General features: G+C 36.3%; 1 protein-coding gene across 10 annotated transcripts in view; it reads left to right on the top strand.

Moving 5' to 3' along the window:
- The window catches only part of SUPT3H (SPT3 homolog, SAGA and STAGA complex component), a 260,596-nt gene that overhangs the window by 45,194 nt on the left and 188,932 nt on the right, over window positions 1-26,470 (top strand). The gene's annotated exons all lie outside the window — the stretch shown is intronic.

Below are 26,470 nucleotides of genomic sequence, written 5' to 3'. Positions count from 1 at the left end.
GCAGATTTAGATCTATGTTTGCAAAGCTTTTGCACAACATTTACACTGGAAAAATACAGAGTTGCTACTTTCAAACCTCAGTCAAAATTATAGAACAAATTTTAAAAGATATTAAGGCAGAGTATTTGCACTCTTCAGATTTGGTGTCATTGTTTTTATATTCAACTCCATTTTCAAGGGCATAGTTCAGCAATAAAAATTTGCTTCTGGTTTTAAAGTTATACCAATTTTAGTAGCTTCTGTGCTTGTATAACTCTGCAGCAATGTCGATTTAGGACATGAAATTAGTTCAGTAAGTAGTAAAAACAATTTTTTTTTTTTAATTGCAGACTTATTAAATACTGAATTTAGAATCTGTATTTTATATATAACTCCTGAACAGTATTTTTCATGTATATTTTAATATGTAGAATATTCTTTGCGTTCTAAGTGCTTGCTTCAACAGTTGGCTCCATAATGTGTATTTAAAATATTGTGTGTTTAACTGACAGTGTAGAAGGGGGTTGCACCCTGTAGAATTTCTGAGTAAACAATACCCATTTGCTAACTTTCAGAGCAGATGTTTTTTAAATACTCCAAGAGAAATTAAATATAATACTGAAAAGTAATATCATAAATCACTCATTGGGTAGTGATGCTTAAAAGTTATGGATTCAGAACATGTTTTTTCCCTAGTTCTGTATTTTCCAGATTATCTTGCATAATTAATGCATGACTGTTTCTCAACAAAACATTACTCATTTTTTTATTACTTAACATAGCATAGGACCGTTGTTTCTAGTACTGGATTTTACAGACAATTAAGGAAATAGTCCCTGCCCTGAGGAATATACAATTAAATATATGCAGCCAGCCATTTAAGAAAAGTATGAAAAAGAGGGAGGGGAAAAGCCCATTATAATGAGCAGCAGTAAAAAATAAGTGAAGAACTTCATGAGGAAGGGCAAGCAGTTAGTTGTAATTTTATTAATTTTTCTACATATTCTACTATAAAGAGTATTAATTATTTGTATTCAATTGGCTGGTCTTGTTTTCTGCTTGAACTTGAGCATGATGGCTGATCATCGTGTTTCTTTCTCTATATTTTGAAAAAAAACCCAGCCCCAAAACACTTCCTTATGCATTGATTGCACAGGGAAATATTTCACTGTGGTTTATGATCCTCACTTAAGTTTGAGATCCTCAGTCCTGTACACAGTATTTTTTAGGAAAAAAAAAAGAATCAAAATCCATCCTATCTCCTGTTTCTCTTCATGTGCTTTTTCTTTCCTTCTTTTATTTAAAGTATTTAATACCTGGATTTGCTACTTTTTCACAACTTGTCAGCAGCCTAAGCTTTCCCTTGTAATTAAAAATGTATTGTGGTTTTGTGTTGGAGGAGAGATCTGAGGATCATTCATGAGAGAAGAGAATTGAAAAGAGGTCGAGAAGGGAATGGAAAGAATAAAATTGGAAGGAGGAGATTTAAAAAGAAAACCTTGTGGTTTAATCAGTTTTAACAGTATAGCTCACCTTTTGTAGTGAAGGAGTGCTGAAGGTGAGAAGAAGTGAAGATACTGAAACAGGATGAAGAAGCAGAAGATGCAGCCCTTTTCCTGGGGCCAGCAAATAGGAGAAAATTGCCCCTCTGGTCTCCAAGGCCATGTGAACCTCAGTTTGCTCAGAAATAGCCAGTTCAGAACTGCCCAGCTGTGCTCAGTGTGGTGTTGAGTTCCTTTGGATGGAATTGGGCTGCCTCTGCATAGCACTTAAAATGGCCTGTGGAGGTGTGACTGAAGAATTCTAGAACCTGAGGGATGTTGGGAAAATTATAGGAGATGTTTGTGTGAGATTTTCAGTGCCTGATATGTTGTGTCCTGGAGAGTTGGTTGATTTTTCACTCCAGGAGGAGAAAGCAGGCAGCATTTACAGACACTCTGTTCAGTGTTGGTCAGATAAGCAGGTGTCAGTTCTTTTTAATACACGTTTTTTGTCATGCTCTGAGTAACAGACTGCTTTGTAACTGAAGGTAATGGAGAAGAAAAATAAAAATGAATTGCAATCATTCCTTCCACTCGTACCTCTTCCTCCTCTGACCTTCCAACCCCAAAAGTGAGGAAGCTGGGCTGTTTTTAGAGAGACCCTGTGGTTTGGTTGCCAGAATCCAGACCTGTAGCTTGTAATATAAATAATGCAAGCTTTGAGGAAATCTTCTGTGTGGATAGGACAGTATATGTGTTGCTTGTTAATACTTAGCTGTATCACTTTAACCATTTATTTCTATTCTGTTTAGATGGATAAATAATCATTTGGTTTTAGAAGATAAATCACTGTCTATATTTGTTAGCTCCATGAGGGACATGTCTAGGAAGCAATCAAAGGAATCAGTTCTGTGGAATATTGACAGTTGGATAAACAGGGTTGTTTTAACATGGAGACCCAGCCCATAATTAAAGTAAATTGTTGCGTTTCCATTTCAGAACACAGGTTCTGGGTCTGCTGCTTGGCTGTATTTAGTCTGAGGGGTCAGAAGCACTAAGCAAAATGAAATTCTGTGTTTTGGCACAAAATGATGCAGATAGACTGTTGGTATTGCCTATATGAGGCTGTAGCTGTGAACACGTAGGCACGTAGCACCTTTTTGGAGCTGAATGGCCAAACTCCATTGGTGAGTGGAATAGGAGTATGTTGGAACAGGAGCACTAAAACCCTGTGTTGTTGGAAAATTCTTCAGTGTAGTCCCAAGTTGATCCAGCCTGAAAAATAGGTAGGGTTTGCTTGTATTTTATAAATTCTCTCCTGCAGTCATTCTGCTTCTGGAGTGGTGTTTCAGTTGATCCAGGCCTAAAAAGACTCTGGAATCAAGGTTATTACTGTCTGATGATTAGTTCAAGAAACAAAGCAATCTCTCTTTCATGTACCTGTATATGAGTCATCTTGTTAATTGGTTAGTATTTGTGTGGAATAATTTGGGTATGGCATTTTATAGAAATCTTTATTTGAGGTGTGTGGGATCTGCATTCTAGATTATTTCCAATACCACTTACTTTGTACTAAAATCCATTAGATGAGGTTGACTGCAAGAGTTCTGTCCTCTGTGACACTTGTCTCCTCTGGATTCCATAGTTGGTTATTGTGATGCCAGAGCACTTCCTTGTAGCCAAACTCTTGGTATATTTTGGGAACCCATAGGGGTGCAAGGCTTGATGCTACCAGACTGTTTTTTAAGCTCAAGCAGTGCTCTGGGCAGCTGCTGCTTTTGCCAAAACTGATGCTGAAGGAAATATGACGTTTTGTGAGCCAGAGTTCATTCCCATGACATGGGCTTTGGGGATGGGGCCCTCAGAAATAACTAATCTCTGAAAAGTGTAAAATGTAAAACACATATCTTTCACAGTTTGTGCCTCTATATCTACATAGTAGAGATAAGGACAAACTTCCATAATTGGGAGCTGGGAATACCACACAATATTTAATTTAGTTTGTCATTGTTATCCTGCTCATTTGGTAAAATTACTAATTTTCCTTTCTTCAAAGTATTTTAATTTTTTTTTTTTCTAATGAACATCTAAATGTTTTGTTGCTTTTTAAGTCCAGTTCTGCCCAGTGTGAGTTTGAAGCAGCTTTGCAGCTGAATGTTTATATTTCAGCTTTGGGAAAAATTATACCAGTCTGTTCAGAAATTGAGTATTTGCAGTAGTAAGTGGCATCTTTACAAGCTAAACATAATGATCAAAGAGCTGAAGAAATAACAAATTTAGTTGTCTCTTGGACAAAATTACAATGGAATAGCCTTTGGTTTGTCATTTAGCTTCAGCATTATTTATTTTTCTTCTCTTTTAATTGAAGAACAAATCGAATTCATAACTAAATGCAATTCAATCTTCTCATTTTCTGATGTGGGTAGAAAATATCTGTTTTATCTGTGAATAGGAGCTACAGTTATTCAAGCTTTATTTTTCCTTTTGAATAACTGAAATAAACTTAAAGAGCCAGACATGAGTATGCCCAGTTTTTTTAGAAATCATGAATTTTACAGAACAGTTACTTTTTGAATGTTATTCTGTTCTGCTCTCATCAGTAACTATTCCTAGATTGGACATGAGACAGACACAGTGAAAATAATAAAGATTTTCTGTAAAGTTGCCTAAATGTTTAGTGGTAGATTCTGAAGAACTTGTAAATAGAACTATTACCAGCTGATAGAATGGGTTTGGGTCTTTTCCTTGTTTGTTTTGTTTTCTTTTGTTTATCTGTTTTTCCTTGTATTTGTTGTCCTCTGCTAAAACAGTAAGCTTAGCTAAACTCTGGACAAAGAATAAGTTGAAGTTAGCAAAATCTCAAATTAGGGTTTCCGGTGACTGTCCTTACAGCCCAGCTGTATTTGGTGCATTATAATGGTGTTAATTGATTGCATTTTTTTTTGTCATCTCTAGAACTCCTGACTCTTTGCATGGAAGGAATGCTGCTCACTTCAGAGCTGGTTACTCAGAGATTTTCTCATTACTAATTGCTCATTCCATGGCTGTTTGCCATCTTTCCTGCACAGTATTCAAACTCTAGTATGAAGAATTACTAACTTTCATGTGCTCTGCTGGCTCACATCACACAATGAGAATACTTAACAAATGTTAATTATGTTCTTCTCTTCACAGTACTCTGGGGAGAAATATGTTGCTCTCTGTGTCAGATATATAGCTTGACTGGGCTATGCAGAGAATAAAGTTAAAGGAAGTAAAATACAAATATAAGCTCAAACTTCTCAGTCATTCGACAGCACACAGCTAGAGGGTACTTGTTGTGAAAATGCTTAGCTTTACCTCTATATCTTTTGAGTTTAACCAGTTCATTTTGTCAGTGACGGTTGTGTGAACTGCTAAAATCCGATACCATGGCTTAAACAAGGTGTGGATAGTTATTGATCACCTCTGAAAGGGGGCACAGCTGAATGAGGTGTTCTGGCCTACTGTGATGTTTCTGTTTTCTTATACATAGATGAGCTTCATTGCTTGTGTTTTCCAAACATGAAATCAGCAGTTTGGAACTCAGCATGTCCACGATTCTGATCAAGAGCCTGTGCAGCCTTTTATAGATTCCAATGGAGACCATATTTCATCACAATACTGGAAATGATTGATTGAGGCCACAAGTCTTCTGCACCTGAGTACCAGAGTCTTTATGTGGCCTTAACGCCTGACACATTGAGAATGTAGTTGTTGGGTAAGTTCTTGTTGAAAATACATGGTTCTGTTCAGCTCTTCACGTGCCCATAATCTTACTTAAGTCATTGTTACACTCTAGATCCATTTTAGGTAAAGATAAAAAGAAAAAAAAAGCAAGCAAAAATCCAGGGTTGATAGGAACAGTATGTTCCTTATGTAGCATTAATAAATAAAGGCTTTTATTAGTTGTCTAAACTTAGGATAAGAGAAATTTCAATCCAAGCTCTGACCAGTGGTTTAGTGTTTTTCGTTGGCTTTGGGTAGTCACTTAACTTGGCACATATTTGTCCTGGCTTGATTATTTCCTTCATTTACCGTAAATCAGGAATGATTATGCTGAAGTTATTTCAATTTCATGAAAGTAAGAGCTGTAAAAAAACAGAGACTGCTTTAGTGATAAAGGGCTGTGATCTGGTGCTTGAGAGATGAATTAGATTCCTGTTTGAACCTTCAGGCCTTGAGGTAAATTGTTCTTTCAGTTGATCATCTGTAAAAAAATTTTGTTTTCTTCTTAAACATCAACAAATTCATTTTTGAGGGCTGTTCAGATGCTACTGATGAGGATTAGAGGCATACCAAGATTAACTGAGTTTGCCTCGGCTGCTTTTGATAGAATTTTTAATCCCCTGTACCTATGAGGAACAGAGAAGGCTGACTGATACTTTGCCATGAAAGTGAAGATTTACACTACTCAAATAGGTGAAAAGCAAAGTAATACTTTTTTTTTTTTTAAATTTTGTCCACAATCAGCATTGAGGAACATTTGTTTTGTTGAGTATTAATGTCAGTTGATTTTAACCCATTAATGGAATCTCTTACAAGTTTTCTGATGCATTTCTTCCCTCTCTCAGTCTTAATATCCTGGGAAATGCTTGAGTTAGCTGAAGAAATTGCTAGTGACTATGGTACTGTTGGATTTGTGGATTTATGTTGCTACTGTATCTGTGTCTCTAGGGGGTTTTTCAAATTTAAGAAGGGTGCAGAACATAAGCAAGTGTTCTGCTTAACCTTGTCAATAAACATCACCATGGAGTCACCAGGGTACAGGCGCTGCCTGTCCCTCGTGCTTCTCTCACTATAACTCATTTCTTTGTTAGGAAAAAAAAATTGGGCACTTATAAATCTTCTGTAAAACTAGACATTTCAACTGAGATCAACATTTTGTTTTTCAAAACAGGGTAACAGCTGTGACTTTGTAAGCTACTGTTAGTGGTTTTTAGAAGCTAATTTGTCAGCTTGCTGGCACGCTGAGCTCATTTGCCGAAAAGAAGTTGATGTCATCTCCCATATCGTTCTTTGTCAGAGATCAGCGTCTCCTCTGCTTTAACCAGTGAATCCCAAATAGAACATTACAGACCAGGGCTGTTTGCCAGTGGCATTAGTTTTCTGTTTATGTAACTTCAATTTAGAGCTTTCATGACTAAACACAAAATTCAGCTGTCATGTGAGAGTTGATCACCCCTTTTTTCAGTATCTTCTCTCTATGATATGTGGCTCCTTTCTGTGTACTTTGAATTAAAAAAATATGCAAAGGGCAAAAATGTTTATTATTTTCAAGTATTGCCACTTAATTTATTCAAACAGCATTCAATGTGGTTTATTACTGCTTGTTCCTCATCTAGCACAAAATAAGGACTTATTAATGACCACAACTATTGACTCAAAATAAGATTTCTTGGAAGAATGAGTGAATGTCTAAATCAGTGATTATGAAGTGTCAATACAGGACATTGACAACGATGTTCAACAGTAATTATAAGCAATTTTGTGATGAAACAAACTGCAAAGTGCTATATTTTCGGGTTCTGTTTTACTGCTAAGAAATAATTGCAACACTGTCAGGGAATTTGTTAGTTTTAATCTTCTGTTAAATTACTCAGTGGCTATTTAGTAGCCACAGTAGAATTACAATACATAGTGGGTTATAAAGAAGAGATCCTTTTTTGTAAGGCACCAGACAAATAGAAGATGAGAAATGTAAGGGTAGAAATATTTAATTTTTGAACTAGAGCAAAGTCACTTGCACGATCTACCAAGTATCTTCATAGAATCATAAAATCTCCTGAGTTGAATGGGACCCACAGGGATCATCAGGTCCAACTGCTGGCCCTCTACAGGACAGCCCCAAGAAATCCTCACTTCTCCATCTTGGAGAAGCCAGAAAGCTCAGGCAAAGTTATTTAGAGAGTGAAATAGTGATTGTGTGGAGTCACCCAAAGATTGCACAGAATTGGGTTGGTGACAAACAGGTGAAATCCATTTCTGATAAACCCATGTGAACTCTGTGCTGTTTATTGTCATGGAAAAAGATTAATGGAGAGCTCTTAAATAGAGACTTAGTAGTTGCTGAAAATTGACTGGATTTTAGAGAAATTGAGAGCATCTGAGCGTAACAGTGTTACTAGTAGTTCTGCAGTTGTGTTCATCCAGTTATTAAAAACAGTATTCTAGAACTGAATGAATTCTGTACAAGGAGGAGAAACTAAACTGGCAGGGTGCCTAAAAGCCTGGAAAGACACAACTGGGAGGGGAATGTGATAGAAATCTGGAATTATGAGCAATGCAGCAAAAGTGAATGGAAACAATTATTTCCCTTTTTCATAACAAAAACTAGGGGCACCTAATTAAATTATCAGATGGCAAGCTTAAAATGAATACAAGGAAGTTGTTTTTTAACAGTGCATAATTAAAGTGTTGAATTAATCAACAAGGCATTAAAGAAGCCAAAAATTACTGTAGTTTGACAAGGATTAAGAGAAGATCATGGAGGTGAAGTTTATCTATAGCTGTAAAACACAGTTGTCTAGTCATAACCTCAGGCAACACTTTAGGTCTGTTGGAGAGAGAACCAAGGAGGGGTTTTCCCTGAGCATTCAGGACTGGCCTTTATGGAGAGAACTTCATCTCTGTGCAGATCCCTGTTCTCAAGGGTTTGTGTATACATGGACTGAAAACAGCTCTGGGATTATAGTGCTACATACTGTGTACCAGGGTTTTACTGTAGGGAAAGTCACCAAATCTTCAAAGATTTGATCTAAGTGTGTAAATGAGGAAGTGCTGTCAAATCTTTAATTGCTTATGCCTATAAAGGTAAGTTGGCTGTGCTTCTGTGGAAGTATTTTCAAAAGTATTTAACCTCAGTAATATTCACCAGCTTTGTAATTTATGGATCATCCACACATTAATATTCACTGTGAATTTTAAAAACAGTAAGTGTATTCCAGTTCGATTTTATCAGGTTGGTCATTCTGAGTCATTCTGATTTTCCCATTTCAACTGGTTTTTACTTTGTTAACATTTTTAAGCCTGTTTCTTTGGTGATATTTTGTGCTCTAGTTGTTGGTCTTTTAATGATTTTGCCTGGTCTTCCTGGAAGAATTGGCCTAATAAAAGCTGTATGACTGTCCTCAGTGTAACCATCCTCTGTGTTCTAAACCTGAGAATTCGTATGTGACAAATTGCTACTTTTAAAAATATGGAAAATGCTGGTTTTAAATAATCTGAACCATGGAATGGTTTGGGTTATAAGGGACCTTAGAGAGCATCTTGTTCCAACCCCTGCTGTGGGCAGGGATACTTTTCACTAGACTGGGTTGCTCCAAGCCCTGTCCAATTTGGCCTTGAGCACTTCCAGGGATGGGGCAGATGCAGCTTCTTGGGGCAGCCTCTGCCAGTCCTTTTTTGAAGGATATAGCCCCACTGAAAAAGGTGTCAATACCTATGGTATTAAGGCTACTAAAATTCTATTAATTCAACTAAAATGATTGACTTTTGGGAAGGTAATTTTGTATATTTAGTATATCCTAATTTTTTTTCCTAAAAGCATGCTTTGATTAATTTCTTTGGGCATAAATTTGGTTCCATGTCATCCTTGGATATGAAAGAAATTTTAGCCTTAAGGTGTGCTTAATAATGAGAAAACTCCAGTAGCATTTCAAAACATAACATCACAGATGATAGTTTGTAATGTCTTAACATGCTGGACAGACAAAATGTACTGAAATCATAATGTGTGTATCTGTTTTTAAGCACCTAATTTGAGATTTTTATTTTGGTTTTGCATCCAGCATTTATCATCTTAGATTTCAACCACACACTTTTATATATGCCTGAGGGTGGACTTTATACATCTCCTTATGGAGAAAAAACACAAAAAATTATCACATTTCCACCTGGACTGATTTATCGTCATATTGTCATAGATTTATGATGATACTATTCAAACACTTAGTGTTTGCTTTGTCAGACATTTCAACACAGTAAACGAATAAATCTAGTTGAACTTCTTTTGTAAAATTGATCGGTGCAAATGTATCTAATCTTATCTAAAACATATTCAGAACTCACTTCAAAACGTTGATGCCATGTTTGGGGATTTCAGAAGGACCACACATATTGTCAGTGGTTCTTTAATGGTTGCATAAAAAGCAGACCTATTTTCCCTGAATCTTGATTATTTCTAGTGTTAGTAAGTAAAAGTCTCTAACTTCCCCTTCCTGTTTCTCATCCATTAAAGAATAGCAGTTTTGTGGTCTGACTGATTTCTGCCTCACGAGGTGATTATGGAAAAGCCTTATACTTGTCAGTTGCTAATGAGGTACATGGGCTCTTCCTCCTCCTCCTCATCCTGCCTATGAATGACCCCAACCCCAAAGAAGTTTTGAAGATGGTCCATTGATTTTTTTTTTCACCAAGTGACATGGAAAATTCAGGTCAGCACAAATGTATTTTGATATTTTAATAATGGCTCCAGGGCTGGATAGTAGGGTGAAATTTGTTGTATGATCACCTGCCTACTCAGTGTACATGCATGCTTATCTGCAAAGGTGGTGGAGGAGGACATTTGAAATGAAATTGTTATTTTTTTCTTGGTGAAAAGGGAAATTACATTTATTTTGATGCCTAGATGGGCTTTCTCACTGTCTGATGTTACTGTAGTATATGAACTAATAGCAAATATAATCCTCTCTTAAACAGCAAATTATTTTTGATTTTGCCAGAAGTTGTTACATTTTTCATTTGCTTAGTTGTTGTAGCAGTGTGAATATTTTGAAAGAATATAGAATTGAAACCACTTCATCCAGATGTGCCTGCTGATTTCTGGAAGAGCCTGGAGTATGGGTTGAGCCAGACAATTAGCATAATATTGGCATATGTGGAGCATCATTAGTAGTTCCAAATAAGCGTCATGCAAATATGTTTGGGGTTTTTCTCCCTAGAAGTAGCAAGTAAATAAAATGTAAGCAAAGTGTTTAATTGGGAGGAATTTGTCATGTTATAGAAATTGAGTCTCTTGTTCATGTATTTCTCTATTTTGCCTATAGCAGGACCAGAACTAATTACTTAGGAAGAAACTGTAAGAATTGTGCAAGGGGACAGCTGTGCAATTGCCATCTCATATGAGGGGAAAAACCCCTCCTGACCATCAGTCAGTGATTTAAGTTTCTGACATAAAAACATATTTCGTAAGTTATATATAACAGGAATTTAGGAATTCTTTAATTCAGCTTTGTGAAGGCTTTCTGCTTTCCATCAGGGCCAGGACATACAGCTGTATTTCATGGGTTTGATGCTATCACCAAAAGATTCTGCAGTGACAGACAGAATAGTTCTGTAACTCTTCAACTTATGGACCTTCCATCTCGTGTTGATTGAATGATTTTGTATTTTGTTCACCACACAGTTGATTCACATTGATATCAACAAGGAGAGATTTGCTTTTAATGCCTGTTCAGTGTTTGAGAATGCCCACAGATCAATTGTTTTTGTTGGGAGGAGCAAAACTCAGTGCTGTCTTTCCACTGGATGAAGAGGAACATTTAGTGTGTTTTGCCTCTGAACCATTCTGTTACTCAGAATATTTTAACCTCATAAAGTTGGATAGAGCTTTAAAAACACTGGGGCAGTTCTAGTTCCAAAACCTTTTGGGTCTGTTGCTGAGGGCTGCTCACTGCCTTCAATTCCAGGACAGTGGATGTCTGAGTCTTGCTGGTTCTCATTACAGTATTCCCTGGACCAGAGGATGAGTCTTGTTAAAGCTTGTGTCCCTCCTCGGTGGTAAATCTCTCAGTGATGGCAGAAACTTCTGTTGTAACTCTTAAGTACATTTTATTTCTGGTGCTAACCAGGCATGACTCTCCTCTTCCTGTTCACTTATGGCTGAATAGTTTGTAAGAGAGATTCATTTCATTAACTTCACATTTCTGCTTGTCAGCATATGCACCTGAGCGAGTAAGCATAACCTTCTTTCTATAGCCAGCAGCAAGAAACAAGCAATTTAAGGTAGTGATTCCCTTGAAAAGAAGGGTCTAAAATCAGTCAGATGAATCATAACACATTTCTCTCCACTGCCCTGGAAGGAAGCAGAGGCTGACTCAGACACAAGTATTTTGCCTCCCATCCAGAAACGTTACCACAGTGTCTGTGTTTCACACTGAAACTGAGGGAGAGCAGGGCCAGGTAGTGCAGTTTGGTAATTGGATGTTAGCATCAGTTTTTTTGCCATAAATGTGTGCTGCTGTACATATCACATGGTGTTTATCTCTGGAGTGTTTATCTTTGAAGTAATTTTTCTACTTTTTTGAGTGAATGGTGCAAAATAGTGTTATTGTCTTCAAAGCCTCTTTTCTAAGAAGTGTAGCTAGACCTTAATCTGAGATATGCATGTTTTTTTCTTCTTTTTAAATGTGCTGACTTAATTCTTTTTCTTAGGGTACAACCACTTTTCTTATAGTTTAGTTAAAATTGAATTTATTTCTCTGTTCCATTTCCATACCATGTTTGTACCATTAAAGCTTCTTAAATAAATACAGCTAAGAATTTTAAAATTTGTTAGGTTAATCTGTGTCATCTTTCTTTTTCCTTTGGTAATTAAAAAAACCCCAAAGAAATGAAAATAATTCATCCGTCAATCCTAAGGCCTTAAGACATTTATCATGTTTCATCTCTGAAGCAGATTCTGCAGTAACTTTTGTAAATGAGCATCGTTGCTTGTGGAAGCAATTCAGTGAGGCTTGGCTGGGGAAGAAATATCTCTTGAGGTCTTAAAAATGTAAGAGCAGCCCATTGAAGAGACTCTTTCCCCAAGAGAGAAACTATACCTGGCTTACAGAACATTTATAGTTTATTGGAACTTCTGACTTTGTGATCAGATCCTTAGTTTTTTGATGTCTTTGGAGAATCTAATATTAGTGATGATTTTAGTGACTGCAGCTTCAGTTTAACTGAGTTCTGAGGTAAGAGAATAGCTTATCATTCATCATAAGCTTCTCTTCTCTTTCTGCCTATAGATGGTATGTTCCCCCTTCACCAGGCTTGTGATTTAGATGTCATCCTCAATTTCTCAAAGATTTACCTCAGAGCAATTATGGCATATCTTGCTGCTAAACAATTTGCAAGATAACAGTATTTTCTTCAAACTTTTAAGTCAAAATTTAGTGTCCTATGATTTATTTTAATTAACTCTGAAATGAGTTGATTATTTTAGATTATTTTTTTCTTTGGCATGGGAACTGCTTTGGAAATATGTCTGCACAGTTTCTTTGTATTCTGTGATTGGGCATGAAAGTAATCTTGTAATAATAAAAAATAAAGGTCATTCCAAGAAGAATGAGAATAGTTTATAAAATACAATGCATAATCTAAATTCATTTTTGTGGGTAGATTATAGTTGAGATGAAAAATTATTTTAGTGCAGATACTTATTTTTTCTGAGTTATTCCTTCAAGTTGATTTTCATTGAAATTTCATTATTGCCCTCAGTAGCAATTGATATCACTTATGTTAATTTTAGAAAGTTTATTTCTTCTGAGAAGAAAGTAGGTGATGTTTAGCATTTTGTCATTTCAGGTTGGAGTAAAATAAAAATATAAGCCAACCTGAGCTCTTAAGCATTGAATGATACTGTTTAAAAGCAGAAAATTCATATTGGGACAGCTCTAATCAGCAGAGCTGCCTTCTGTTTAATGGAAAGGCTCTGTGAGTCCTGCTCAACCAAAGCTGAGAGCAATCACTACAGTCTGCTACTTAAAAGGATGGTTTTCTTTCTTTCCTTTTTTTTTTTTTTCCTCCTCTAAACAGGAGATTCATGTGGACTGAATTCCCTTGTACAAAATGGGCATGTTTCCCAGGAAAAACATGATACTTCACTAATCAGGATGGAGCCTTATCCTTCAATGGGACCTACATTTTGGTCTTTTCACCACATCATTGCTGTTTTCTACATGGACAAAAATAGATATAGAGTAAACCAACCCAAAAAGTCAATTATAGGGTTTTATAGTGATGTACTGTGAAAAATTTGGTCATGTTTTTCATTATACAGAATGTTCTTTCCGAAGACATAAACAGAAAAAAAGCACATATGTTTGATTTTAAAAATAACTGTGCTTAGCTGTTTAAAAATGCTGGAGACATTTTGGATAGTTCTAAATTATCAGCATCATAATTATATGATAAAACTTCTGTGTAAAGAACTAGATGGTTTATAATTATTTAACTGTTGGGATTTTGGGGCTCAAGAAGTATACTTGGAAAATATTCCTCATATATATCTGAAAAAAGTCTGACTTATTCATCTTCCTCTTCTTTCTAATCAGGAAGTAACTGTTAAATCTGTGATGTCAGCTTAGGGGGAATGATTTAATTTAAAGAGTATTAACATGTGAAAGGAATATTGGAATGAATGAAAACAATTTGGTCCACTGACATTTAAACCAGTTATTATCCTAAGAAAGTGTAGTGCAGGAGAGATGCTGAAGTAATAACTACAATTACAGTATCAAAGCAATAAAAATTAATATATAATAATATAATTATAAATGAAAGCCCCATTTTTTCAGTTGTGGGTACCTGAAATTCAAGAGATAAATCCATATTTGGATATCCACAGAAATGTGGTAAGATTTCCATAGGTGTGGGGCTTTGGCAATGTCACGTGTCTCATGGCAAATTGCAAATGCTCAGCACTTCTGCAAATGAGACCGAGTCCATTTAGTTTTCTAAACATGGGCACTAATATTTGCAGGATTACAGATATTGAGAGTTACATGAATGAAAATAACTACTTTCTGAAGAGTAGAAGTTGTTGGGTTTTTTAGATAGCTTAATTTGTTACATTTAATTCTTGCTAAATTTAGAATCCTTGAATGATAGAATGGTTTGGGTTGGAAGGGACCTTAAAGACCATCAAGTTCCAAGCCCTTGTCATGGACAGGGACACCTTCCACTAGACCAGGTTGTTCCACGTCCCATCCAACCTGGACTTGAACACAGGTATAGGGCAGACAAAACTCAACCCACTGCATAGACTTATTCCATTGTGTCACCACCCTCACAGTTAAGGAATTTCTTCCTCACATATATAATCTAAATCTTACCTCCTCTAGCTTCACTCTGTACCCTCATAAAAAGTTGCCCCCCAGTGTTCTTATAAGCCCCCTTTGGGTACTGGGAGATACTTTAAAGTTTCTCTGAATCCTTTTAGATTGAGTCTGCTACGGTTTCTAATTAGTGGGGGGGGGGGGGGGGGGGGTGCAGGGAACTTCAGAAACTTATGTGTATATTGCTAATATGTTTTCTTACTAAATTTGGTCATTGTTTTGCTTCACACTGAAGCTATGTATGATGTTGCTTGCTTAGATTTATATGAAAACACCTTTCAGTCTTAGGCTTTATAGGAAATTAATTTATAGAAATTGCTGTTTCTTGAGATTTTTCTGTATGCCAAAATCACCAAATGTATAATTCAATAACAGAGATACAACTGTTGTGTTGGTTAATCATTAATTTGTTAATGATTTTAATGCAGTCTGTTTCCTGTTTGCAAATACTTTGTGCTTCCAGTACAGTGACTAGTCATATACCCTGTTGCTTGTATAATGTCCTCCTACTCCTCCCATTACCAGTCTGTATCATCCCTTATTTCTCCACAGAAAGCAGAACTTGCCACACCTTTTCATTGAGGTGCCATTGTTTATGAAAAGTACTTTCATTAGAATATTTAGTCATCTCTTGATGTTTTTTGCCAAACTGGAAAAGTTGGATTCTCCCTCTTTTGCTTTATTTTCTGGTCACTAACTTACTTGTCCTATCTGTTCAAGATGGATCCTGGGACTGGGACAATGATTTTAATATCCACTGCATGAACAGGGAGTAGAGAAGTGAAATAACTTTCCACTCTTACAGCTGATGACCACAAACATTTTTGACTTTCTGTGGTAGAGGGCACTCCTGATAAACTGAATTATCTGTGCTAAACCTTAACTTCTGTTCAGTGTTACCCGATTTGCAGGTATAATGTGTATTTTTCTCTGAAATATGTGGCTCCACTTGGAGATCTATATCCAACTGGTTTTGTTTTAATGCCCTCCTCTGTTGTGGATAATCTGCATTGTTTGAAACAGAAGCATCCCATTGTGGAGGCAGTGTGGACATGGGGGAAGGTCAGGCAGCGAGCAGCTGTGTGAATATTTAGCTGCGAGCTGGGATCAACCTATTACATCTTCAGGTATTCTAGTCTCCCAACTTTCAACCCTTGGCAAAGGCTGAAACAGATGCGTAGATGTGTGTAGATGGAATAGGGTGAGAATGAGGTTATAGGACAGCAGAGGCTGATGGGAGAATGGAAGAATGGGAAGGAAGGCTGGATGGAAAGGAGGAGGTGGATTGAATGTCAAGGGAGTAGAAGCTGAAAAAGAAGAGGTGGAGAAGAAAGCTCCAAGAACAGCCATTACTCATTTTGCCTCATTTCTCAGCAAAACCAGACCAGAATGTGATGAGGTCTCAGTTTCAGCGTTCCTCAAAACTCTGATGTGAACAGAGATATTGGGAAAAACACCTTTTGTTCTTTTAGGTAGGCTAAGTTGTCTCAGAAGTAGAACTGCATGAGAGGTCCTTGGGGTCAAGGTGGTGCAGGAATTCCAAAGACAAAGTAAATTATTCAGATGTATGCCCATATGTATCGCTTCTGGGCTTAATAGAATCAAACTGTGGTTACTATAAAGGGAACTTTGTTTACATTCTCTGGATCCATTTTATGTAGTTAAATCTAAGTAATGTTTCTTCTTAGGGATCATCACATACTTTAAACCAGGGCCCAGCAATGGAATGCAACAGAAAAAAAGAGTGTGATTAAAGTATCTGTGAAATTCACTGTTAAGTCTGTAGTCAACTCCTTTTAATTTCCATAAAAATCACAGCTGCAATTCACTATTACCATAAGTTATCCTGGCCGCCTGCCTTAATATCAAACCTTCTGTCAGGAAAATATTTAATTTTCAGGTTTCTTGTTGCTGGAGAAGGTCAACAAATCTGTATATATATTTTTTTTAATGGAAATAAATATGTTTCTTTGTGATCAGAAAGTAGGCTTCAGGCGGTGTACAGACTAAAATTATTCCATTTTTATTTTGTACAAGTGTGAGGATGCTTTCTGACGCTGCATTTGAACAGGGTAAGATGTTGTTTTCTAGAGGTGATTACCTTTGTTTCTAGCTCTTTAAAATACTTTGTTCTTGATATGATGAAAGGTTGTGTCTATAGATTAACATGGAAATGAATTTCAGACTGACACTTCCAATTACATGTGCTCACATTTCTGTCTAAAGGCATATGAGGACTATTCATGTTAATGGAACATTGGAGCAATAACAAGGGGCAAACCAAGCTCTTAGAGATGACATTTGGGATGGCCTCTTGCTGTGAGACAATGTGGTAGAGAGAAATCTCCTGAAGTGTAAAAGAGGACTCTAAGCATGACTTTCTTTGCCTTGCTGTAGGGAATTGTTCTTTTTTCTGATGCTTCTTGAGCCATATAATCTTCAGGCATCATCTCCTCCAGTATTTTCTGAACATGAGGTTTTTTTGGCCTAAGTTTGAAATTCCTCTATAATGCCCAAAACAATTCTCATAACTTTTTTTCTAGTTTGGCTAATTTTTTGCTTTATAAGCAGATGCTGTGTATTAACACTACTGGCCTTGTTTTATTCTGACACCATGGGTTGAGAACTCAGAGGAGTTTGGGGAAAGAGGTAATCATCTGATCCAGACAGCAGCAGCATGTTCCCTGAAACATCCCCCTTTTTGGTGATAGCTGTCTTAGCCAAGTACCATCAGACTGTAAACAGAACTGTTCATGAAGTGAAATCCATTTGGAGTAACCCATGAGTTACATTTTAATTTTTCACTGATGATGAGCACTACAGAAATTTGTTTAGATCAATTTGGCCATGAATTTGCTGATTATCTCCTTTCAGAGCAATGTGGGTTATGGTAGGAGAAAGCAGTTTCATCCCCAGATACTGCACGGGAAACACAGTCCTTCAATGAATATTGTAAATTTCTCCCTTCATTTGAATTTTTATTCTGAGATGCTGCTTGATGCAGCTCAGTGTTTGTTAACATTGTTAATCTGCCTTTACCTGGCAGATTTTGGTGCGAGTTGTAGCATTCTGAGGTTGAGCAGACACCAGGACTGTTTTATGGTAGGGATTCTTTACTGCTGTGATAATCTTTCAGCCTGTAAGGATTAATTATGAAGGGATTGGAAGGGAATGAATTTGGATGCCTGGATAGAAATTTTACATTTTCTTTGATAATGGTTTAAAGTTTCAGACTTGCCCATCTGTTCCTTAGGGTTTGCCAGTGAATGACCTTACACTTGATAAGAAACTGGCCCTTGAATGATGTTATGGGTCAATTAATTGAGACACCTTTTGGTGCTAGCATGGAGATGATCAAAATGTCTGTTTTGACTTGATTTGAATAAAACTCAGATAACATCTCAGGTAAATAAGTAGAATAACTTCTTATGTATTGCAAAGAAATGAGCTACTGAATGACAGTTACATAGAAGAATGGAAGACACAATTAAAAGTGCCTCTAAGACTTTTTGGAATGATGACATACGATATTTTAGGAGTAAAGGACAGAGCAAGGAAAAGTGAAGCTCTTCCATATTTGTTCACATGTGTATAATTTTATTTCTTCTAATCTGGAGACTTTAATTCTTCTCTGTGCTTGATGAATATTTTGAAGTGTTTATTCACCTGGGGAATGATCTGGCTCCCTTGAATGTTATCTGGGCAATGGCTTTGGCTCCACAATTTTCCAAGGTCTACCCAGTCTTTGTTTTCCATGGAGCTCTGAGATAGTCTGTACACAGTATTGTTGTCTTTGTTGTATTTGAAAATGGAAGCAAGCTTGCTGGACATATTCTTTTTTTGAAATGTTTTCGATTTTCTGATGATTCTAAGTAATTTAGCTCTGAGTGAAACAGTGTAAAGGCACATGAATATGTTTATACTCAATTTGCATTTTTTCTGCAGCATGTGTAAGGAGCAGGTTAATTGAAGCCAAACCCTTGGAGGCCAGTTGCTGACCACTGGCTGTGGTCAGTAATACACTGATTAGGGAAATATAAACTTGAGGGAAGGAGAAAAACCTGTAAAGAAGAAATTCTTAGGTCTCAGCAGAATAAAACAAGAGGCATCCAATTCCATTTTTAGGTTTTCTTTAGACTTTTTCTCATAAACCAAATAATCACAACTACAAATTATTTCTTTGCCAAAATTTTAGCTATATAAAATCCATACTAAAAAATGGCAATGTTTGTATGTGTGGTATCTGTACCTTTGGACCAACAGCAACATGGATTGGTGATTTTAGAGCAGCAGATCAATGGGCCCATGCAGTGGATTTCAAAAGCAGAATTTGGAAAGAAAAAAATCACTTACAGAATGAACCGTATAAACTGCTGAAATTTATCTGATATACCAATAAATACATTTTAATCTTTGATATTTTGGGGTCACCAGACTGAGGAAAAGGAGTGAGCTTTTCCCTGTAAAGCAAATGTATCATTGTGTTTTATCCCAAAATGGTACTACTAGTTGATGTTAATGTTTTTCTCTTTGGTTTTCTTTATTCATAGGTGAAACTTTTTGGGTTAACTGTTGCCCTAACACTTTCAGAAAGTTTATGGTGGTAGTTGCTGCTAATTTCAGGAAGGCAGTATTAAATATTTATATTTATCCTGAAGAGCTTTTGATCACAGCTCCATCCCACTCCATCTCTGAAGCCAGCATTTTTCTCCCGTCTGAATCAACAGTCCCAACTTCTTAGAAGTTGGAGATCATAAATAAGTATTTAAAGATACCTGAAATCTATTTAGTTCCACAGATTCCTCTCTATTACCCGCCTCCATGCCACACACATACATGCAGAGGCAGAGCCTGGTGGCCCCATAAAAACTCAATATTGACCCTAAGGCCCTCTGAAAATCTGCTTTGAAATCTTGCTTTTATTTTCTTCAAGTTTTTAATGGGTAGAGTTCATATTCACAAGTATTTAAAAGGTGTGGATCAGCACCTTATTTGCAGTGTTATTTAAAGTCTTTGGTGTTCTCAAAATCTGCTCTGAGGTTTTTGTTTTTTTTTTTTTTTTCCATTGGGATAATTATAGTGGGAATTTTTTTTTTTTTCTAATTGAAAAGTATTTCTTTGTCCCTATGCCTAAATTTTGAAAATTCCCATGAGAGAAATTTTCACATTCTGGAGTTTAGGACAGAGTTTTGCAAGACGCCTACCATGTTTGGCTATTTCCATCTTAATAAGAAGGGCTTTATGTCTACTAAACCACTATTTCTACGTTTTTATGGAATTGGGCAGTGCCCAGTTCCATAAAAAGCCATTGTACCATAGCTGCAGCAGCAGCATTTCTACTGGTCTGCTATGTGATGGAGTTTACAGTCCTGATAGTAAAAGAAGTTAAAAATTGAATACATAAACTTCAGGAAAAATAACTTATCTTGGATGTGAAGAATACCTCTAATTGTTTGGTTTGTTTATGTGATTTAACTGCAGTATTTTTCACAGTCACTTTCACATCTCAGACTGTGAAGATAAAGGAGAGAGGACAAAATTGCCTACTTGGAACTGTGAATTCTTCCGTATTTTCTGAATCAGTATTAAAATACTTAGGAGTGTATTTGTGTTCATGTAAATTGTTGCTTTATGTTCAGCATAGCATCCTGAAACTTGTGGCTGAAAATCTGTGACTTTAAGGGTCACTCTTCCCCCTTCATTTAATAGCTTCTTGTGTTTATACTGCTTTTATCCTGAACATATTAGTTAGGACTTAAGTGATAAAACAGGATTTTGTGCTTCTATTTCAGTGCTGGGAAGTAGTAGTCAGGTAGAGCTTGGTGCCTTAGAAGTCCTTTTCACATCTGTCAAATCAAAACTCTTCAGTGCTTAAAAACCTAAACTCATTGGCATAGATAACTACCAATATTGCTGATATATGTGCTCAACTTTCAGCAATACAGAAGATATATAAAACTTATATAATCAAATAAATTTCTCTCTGAATAATCTAAGATTTCTGAGGTGGCTTAAACTTCTTAATAGAAATTAGACAAATTAATATGAAAAAAAAAGATCATAACAAGTGATTTTTCTTCAGCAGTTTTGTGTTCACTTTATAGTGCCCAGAAGAATGTCAGTCTATGGACAGAAACTACTCATGTATCAATGTAGTGGTTTTAAAAATATAACAAAAATGAGTCTGTTAAGACCAATTTGTTCTTTTTCAGGATTTTTGTACCTTACACATGTAATTTTGCAAGAAAGAAATTCTTGTAAAATCTGTTTTATGGAAGTTGGTTTCCTTTAAAAAATGTTTCTGATCTGGTTTTATAAATAGTGTTAGGTATAAATTCAATGTATAAGACTGAAACATGAGGGTTTCAGGAAGATTTTGGGTTTGAAGCACTACTTAATAGTGTTTTAAATTCTCCATGTGAATTTGTCTGCAAGTCTGTAGCATAGTACAGGCTCAGATAAACTTAGAGTGGCTATAGGGAGGATTGGCTGTGTTTGGTTTGTATCCATGTCCTGGGAGTGGTCTGTTGCACCTTTGGTGGATCCATGTGTCTTGTGGTGAGACCTGAGCAGGAGCTGGGCTTTCCAAGAGCTCTGGACTGGGAATGGTGTTTGTATGGCCATGCACAGCTCAGACACCCTCGGTGTGTTCAGTGACTTGCCATCTCTTTTAACACACGCTGAGCTCCAGACAGAAATTGCAAACGTGGCTGGAGGGTGTTTATATCAGGAACTAAATACACATTGCTAAAGATAGTTTAGTTTCTTAACTTCATTGTATTTTCCATTGAATTCTATGACTTTGGTTTTTTTAAGGATCATCCTTTCAGGATCTTTTAAATACTGTTTGCTGGAGGAAAAAACAGAAATGAACTAATTTTGCATGCCTTAACTTTGTGTGGAGTTTCTTACTAACAGAGGCTGATACCAAATGCCAATTTCTTGTTTTAAAAAAATGCACCAAATTCAAACATGCACTTGGTGAAAGACAGATGATCACACACATATTTTTTATTTCCACTACCTGAAATGATATCAGACAGACCTGCTATAGCAGTTAGCCTGAAGAAAATTATGGATATTTGCTGAAATGCTCCGTGGTGTTATTTTTTTGGGGGATTTTTTTTGTTTTTTTTGGGTTTTGTTTTTTTGTTTTGTTTTGTTTTTAAACTCACAATCCTCTAACAATTGCTGTTTTTTCAACTTAGATAAGATAGAATGTATTTTTTTGATAATGTATTTTTTTTCTGGGGTATTAGAGTATTTTTCTGCATATGAAAACGTAGCGATGCAAACATTCTTAAAGGGTACAGTTGAGCTTAAAGAATTGGAGGGCATGTAATGAACTTTGTTCATTCTGGTGAATTTACTAACTGTGTTTTTCTATCAACTTAATTATTATTACTTAATGAGTAATAATTACTTAATTATTGCAAATCTGAGAGGAGAAACTGATGGAGATAAAAGGACAGCTTTTCTGTCTTTATGTCACTGGAGTGGGAGTGATGCATTTCTACTTTTTTTATGTTCATCTGCACTTTTTAACTTTCAGGGATGCTGCTGTTGAACAGAGTAAGGCTGTGTAAAGTTATTTTAGCTTTTCCAAATCAAAGGCGAGCTAACACCAAATGTGCTGGACTTATGTTCCCTCTTTTCTTCGTGTCATAGGTAGTTGATAAATATCGGTGCTTATCAATGGAATTACAGCATTAGGAAAAATCAGAGGACCTTTTAAATATTTGAAAGGTGTAACTCTTACTCCATTACTTTTATTGCAGGTATATACACTTATTTGGGTTAATAAGCCTTTCTTGGGGACTGGTGGGTTATTGCTATACTTACAGACAAAAATAATAATTTTTGTACATATTTAAATTGGCTAGGCCATCTTTCACTCAACTCTTGGGATAGGAATATTTTTTTGGTCTGGTCTTTCGTAAATTTTCTTAAATGTTGTTTGCTGTGCCTAGTAGGAGATTGAATGGGCTGTATTCCGGGTTTTTTTCTTACAAAGATTTATGTCCTTAGTAAGGAAAGGTATTTTTTCTTTTTTATTTTTTTGACCTTGTTGGTACAAATTAGAGTAATTAATAACCCTAACTACTACTTGTTAAATTTGTGAGAGCTTTGCAAAATAATCATTATTGCCCAATATATAGGATATAGAGTGTGATTATTTGGGGGTGGAAATGACCAGCAAACCAAAACTCTGCCATTTTTTGTGTCATGTGCAAGTAGGATCACAAAGAAGTTGAAGTTGGGAAGAATCTCCAGTGGTCATCTGGCTCAATCAGTGTGTTCAGAGCAGGGTTGGCTATAGTGAGTTTCTCAGGACTGTGTCCAGTTGTGTTTTTTAATATCACTGAGGATGAATGTTTCATCCTTGGCAACCTTTTAGAGGAGTTGACTATCCTAAAACTAAAAAAAAAGATCTATTTTTCTTATGTTTAAATTAAATTTCCTATATTTCAGCCCATGCCCATTGTGAGACCAGATGATTCCAGCTGGGCTTTGGCTTGTTGATTGAGCAATATCTCTCTGTTCCTCCTGGCTTGCCTCTCGCTACTTCTAACTCTCCTGTGCTTTGGACAACCTGGTCTAGTGGAAGGTGCCCATGGCAGGAGGGCTGGAACGAGATGAACTTAAGGTTCCCAAGCCATTCTATGATTCTTATGCTTCCTTCCTCTATTTTTTTGCATTAAATTAGGAGCTCCTTGCTCATCCAAACAGTTTTTTGCCTCCTTTGCTTGATTAGCTGCTTGTTGAGATGAACTTGGAGGAAGGAGGTCAGCCAGCTCTCCTGGACATCTCTTCAGATCTGTACCCCTTGGATACCTCTGTAGCCTTGTGTTCTTGAAAACAGTTTGTCATCATTGTCCTCACATTCTGTTCTTTCTTTTCATTCTCCCCCAATATATTTTTAGTGTTTCAGTTATAATTGGCAAGGTTTAAGCTTTCCTTGAATTTTTTTTTCAATCACGAATAAGTTTTGTCTTGTAAAACTAATGCTGTTTCCCAAGCCTTGGGGATATCCTGCCTGTGTAATTACAGATTTATACTGCAGCTATGCAGACGTGATTATTACCAATAGTCCAGATAATTGCACTGCTTGGCTGGTTTGTGGTCAGGCCCTGTCTCGTACGTCGGTGTGGAACTCTTAAAACAAAAAATAAAGCAGAAAATTGCCAAAATGCTCATAAGCAATGCTTCTGATTGACAGCTTTGTTTCCTATAGTTGTGCAGATGTGACAAGGTTTAGTTGACAATAAATCCTGCAAGGCGAAAAATACTGTGTTTTGTCTTCATTACTGGAGAGGTGATGATGTGAAGGGAGCATTATGCAACTACATTAATAATTTGGAAGCAGTTCTTTGTCACCCCTTCTAGAAATACTTATTCAGGTAAATAGAGGTAAATACAGAGGAGCATGTGCTATGTTTGAAGTTAGTTCTGATTAAGAAAATTGGGAATAGAACAGATGATTAGATGAACATTAACATGTTTTATTGCCTTATATTGTTTCAGGTGTTTTCTTGTTTTTAAGAAGTGACCCAATTTTTTTACCCATTCTTCTGACAGAACTTGACTTCATGGGCTTGGAACTGGCTGTTGTGTTCTCCTCCTCCCCAGTTGTGACTGTGTAATGATCTATCACCAGCACATGCCTGGAAAGTTTTAACTTTTGAGGTTTCCTTGCAGTCAGAAACCTGGTGAATGAAGGGAATTAGCTGAAAGTAGGATTAATACTAGTTAGGAAACCTGTTGACTGTTAGTATGTCATATAAAATTTTTTATTGGTGATTTTAATTTATAAATAATACTTCAATGCCATTTAAACCTAGGTCATTGCTATAATGGGGTATATTATGTTTTGGAACATCATCTGTTTCCATGTAAATCATATATTTAAATCCCAGTTAGTACTGTGCTTATTGGCTAAGGAGGTAGTCACATCTCCCTGTGACCAGGAGAGAAATGACATTCCCAGTATGGGAGAGTTAGTGATAAAAGCAAAGTTAAAATACCTTTGTAACAGAAGTAAGGGTTATTAAATAATTGGATAGAGAGGAGGCATTCAAAAAGAGAAGCCAAGGAAATGAATCTGTACAAATACAAACTCAAAATCTTGGTATCTTTATAAACTGTTGCTTGACCACATAAATTGAGAGAAACCTTTGGAGCAAAAATAAGTAGTATTTATATGCTTGTCTTTCCTTTCTTTTTGGTTCTCCTGTTTATTTAATTTTCAAGTTTCCTTCCTGTATTTAGTTTCTTCAGGGTAAATGGTAAAAAGCAGCACACACCCATGGATCCTGTTGCTGTAGGTCCCATGATCATGGTGAGATGGATACCAGTGTAAATGAGCAGTGCCTGGTCTCCTGCTTATGTTGGGATATCCATTCAAAGAATACTGAGTGTTTTCCCACTTATTTGCACAGTTTAGTGCTGAAACGAACAGTTCAGAAACCTATATGAGAAAAGTTTCTGATGTCTGCAGTTACTCATTCAAACTTCCTTGGAGGTTCAACCTGTTGGGGAGAATACTTGAATTCAAAACATTGCCAGAAAATTTGTCACTATATGGAAAATAGATGTGAAAATCATTATGTGATAAGGGAGAGAAATGGGGTTAAGAATGAGAAAAGCAAAGGTGAGTTAGTTACTGTACAGCTTCAATAACTTGGAGTCAACTTAATTCTGGAATAGTTTCAGTCTCATGGAAAACAGTCCTTTATCCTTTTTCAAGTATTTGCTTTTTGTAGTGAATCCTGCTGATGTAGCTCAACCAAGAGCAACAGAAGGACCTTTATTTATGAACTTCTGTAAAATATTGCATGTTTATCTCTCTTATCGTTACAGAGTTTACCCTTAGTAAGGGAATTCACTGTTTCTAAAGAGGATTTGAGGACAGGAAACTGAGATGGAAAATTATTTCACAGATAATCAGGAAGGGAAGAACACAGCTAGTAAACTAAATGTGATGGTCTTGTGAAAATAAATGTAGTAACAAGTAGCCATCTTTTAATCTTCATTTTTGTGGTGTTATACTAGTCAGTGTTTTAAAAGTAATGTGAAAATCTCAGTTACACATGAATATTTAACTGATATGTGAGCTCTAAAGCTTTGGTTTGTGATTTGTCTCCAAAAATGGTACTTTGAAAGAAAGTATTCTGAAGTGGCAGCTCCCAAGTATGAGTTGAAGCTTAAAATGTTTTTCTTTGCCCTTAGTGGTGTTTTCTCATCAGCTTTATATATATCATTAGTTGTTTTTGCTAGGGTTAATTCAATTTAACTTCGGGAGAGAACAGTTCTCTTAGAAATAACAGCTCCTTTCTCAGGGCTCAATTTTTTTTTCTTATTTTAAAAGCAATTTTAAGATTCTATGACATGTTGATGCCACGTGAGAGCAGAGACTGCTGTTTTGCAGGTTCATGTGAGCACAAGGGAGAGGCAAAATGAGGTCAATCACATCAGCATGCTCCTGCTGTAGTTGGCATAACCTGCTCCACAAGTATGTAGAATAAGGAGAAACAATTTAGGTTGACTAAATGTGAATAGGGTTTTTTTTTTCAATCTCTCACTTTTAAACCCTAAACTGTATACAATGGAGTGCTAACCTATCCTTTATTAACAGTTTTTCTAATATATGGAAGGATTTTTGTATTTAGTATAAAGAAGTGAGTTTAAACTATTTTTCCAGAACCGCATTGTAAAAACTCTGAACTGCTGGCATTGGAATTAATTCCTTGTTTGACTCCGTAGCACTTTCCAGACCTGTCATGCCCTCAATGTGATGCTCCTTTAGCCCACCTTTATCTTGCTCATCCCTGCCAGCTGGGGATCAGCCTCTGGGGCATTTGCAGGATACTTTAGTGCTGTCACTTCTTT

Source organism: Lonchura striata, chromosome 3, assembly GCF_050655825.1.
Source record: "Lonchura striata isolate lonStrDom1 chromosome 3, ASM5065582v1, whole genome shotgun sequence".
Classification (NCBI taxonomy): domain Eukaryota; kingdom Metazoa; phylum Chordata; class Aves; order Passeriformes; family Estrildidae; genus Lonchura; species Lonchura striata.
This window is presented reverse-complemented; position numbering and strand designations above follow the sequence as displayed.